This window comes from Coffea arabica, chromosome 1e (assembly GCF_036785885.1).
Source record: "Coffea arabica cultivar ET-39 chromosome 1e, Coffea Arabica ET-39 HiFi, whole genome shotgun sequence".
NCBI classification, from domain to species: Eukaryota; Viridiplantae; Streptophyta; class Magnoliopsida; order Gentianales; family Rubiaceae; genus Coffea; species Coffea arabica.
In genome coordinates this window covers 29,725,151-29,727,400 of record NC_092311.1, presented here as the reverse complement: position 1 = coordinate 29,727,400, position 2,250 = coordinate 29,725,151, and the positions used below count along the sequence as shown (strand labels likewise).

The 2,250-nt window shown below is 34.0% G+C and overlaps 1 long non-coding RNA gene across 1 annotated transcript; it reads left to right on the top strand.

Moving 5' to 3' along the window:
- Positions 1–305: 305 nt before the first annotated feature.
- LOC140021381 (uncharacterized) lies at positions 306–2,250 on the top strand. The gene is made up of 2 exons (XR_011825156.1): positions 306–792; positions 2,153–2,250. It is a non-coding gene; the product is annotated as an uncharacterized lncRNA (long non-coding RNA).

Genomic DNA, 2,250 nt, shown 5'->3' with positions numbered 1-2,250 from the left:
AAATTTCAGCCCTTAGTGAGCAAATAAGCTACAACTAAAAGACCAAACTAACTTTAAACATTAGACTAACTACCATGCAGCCAAGGAATAACTATCAGAATTCATAACACCAAAACCATGAGAGGATTAAGCTTCTGTGATTGGAACCGAATAGAGGTCAGCCAACTATCTGCTAAGTCCAAGCGGTGGAAGGGAGAGAACCAGTAGGAATTGGCTTCTAGATTGGGCGGTGAATAACACCTGTTAAGATAGCTGGCCATTTATTTGCTAAGTGAGGTGATGACCGAATGAGAGGAGCTAAGAAATTCATTTGTGCAAGTTGAGCGGTGACCGAGAGGGAAGAAAGCCACAATCTTTCCTTTTCCTTTGCTTACTATGAACCAAGAGAGAAACACAAAAAGCCGCCACTATTTCTCTTCCTACTCACCAAAAGCTGAGATCCATTCTTTCCCTGCAATTTCTGAGCTTTAACTAGGCAGCAAGGAAACACCGACTCAGTAGTTAGAACATCGGGTAGGAGCAGAAAATTGTTTCAGCCAAGAAACTGTGAGAAACTAGTACGTGTCAGTAGCCTTCCATTTGACCGAGAGGAAGAGTAAAAGAAACATAATCTTTCTTTCTTCCTTAACCTATTAAAACAGAAAAGAAACATCAAGAGAATTAGGCACTTCCTTCATCCCTTCAACCGTAAACGTCAACCAAGAAAACAAGGAAACTCTAGCTCAGTTAGCCACGGATTCGAGAGGGAGAGAGAGCTGAACTTTCCAGTCCACAAACGTGAAGAAACCAGAGGTAGTTAACTACTTTTCTTCTTCAATTTCCTGCTCCTTCTAATTAGTAATGTATTAGGTTGAGTTAGAACCAAGAAAAGAATAATCAAAGTCGGAAGTTTGTTTAAAGTTTCTGCATGTTGTCCAATAGAAAAGCTGCAATTTTGGTTCTTTTTTAAAAAAAAAATATTTGCTATATTATGAGTAGAATCCACGCTTTATGCTCTGTATATTCTTATTTGGTGACGCATATAAGTTCTACGGTGAAAAACTTAACTCTTGTGGCTGGAATTCTTGTTTGGAGGACTGCATGGCTGCCGGAAAATTTCCAACTTGCCCAATGATGAATTTTCTGGTTTAAAACTGGAATTGGATGAGAAGTTTTTGCTTGATTTCAAAGTTACATAATCTTATTGCAATGTTTATGTGAATGCATGTCGAATTTGGTTAATATTTGATGCATTAAATGAAATGTTAGTGAAGATTTATGGCCGAAAACTTCAACATTGAACCTGAGAATGCTGTTACGTTTTCTTAAACTTAGATTTCATCTTATAACCTGAAATTTATCATATATTGATCAAATAACATCCCTACTCCTTTGTTTTACTCTGTATATTGCGATTGTCCTGATTTGGGAGGAAATAACTAAATCTTAGGAAAGAAATGAGAGTTGTTCAAGCATGCGAAACTGTTGGCAGATTTGGGTTGATTGGATGAATTCGATTGTAATACTAAGTTTTTCTGAATTTTTTAGCTAAATATTAATAAAAAAAACTATCCATAACTGAATGATAGTAAAATGTACCTTGAATTTGAGGAAGTTTAAAGAGGAAAATAGTAAACAAAAGGAAGAAACTTGACTGCCCATTGCTGGAAAACTGTTTTGAACCATTCTAAAATAAGTGCTTAAATTTTGAGTTTAACTTTGAATTCTACAATGGAACTTGAACCAAAACTAACCAAAACCCCTTCAAACTATTTTATAACAATTTTACTTGTGAAAATTAATCCAAAATATAGGATAAAATCAAGGAAGTTCATAGTAATACTAAGTTGCCAATCTCTAGAAAATTTATTAATTTTGAATTTTGATTTCTAAAATGACCTTTAGGACCTAGATTCCAACTTTTATAAGAAAAGATAAGTACTAAGATTACCTCAAAACAAAAGAAATAAAATCTTGGATCATACATATAGATATATATATATATACACTTTTAGCCAATTGTGTCATATTAAGTTGAATTTAGTTAAAAGAATCAAGTAAGTCTAAACAGCTAGAATAATCGCTTAAACCATTAATTTCACCAAGTATTACAGTTAAACATCACTTTAAGAAAATTTTAACAAATAATCTAATAAATTTACAAATATCTCAGGAGTCGAGGGTGAATCGAAGGAGAGACCGAGCACCGAGAAGTGAATTTCTGAGTGTTTCCGAATTTGTGTTCAATTGTTTATGTGTACTTAAGTGAAA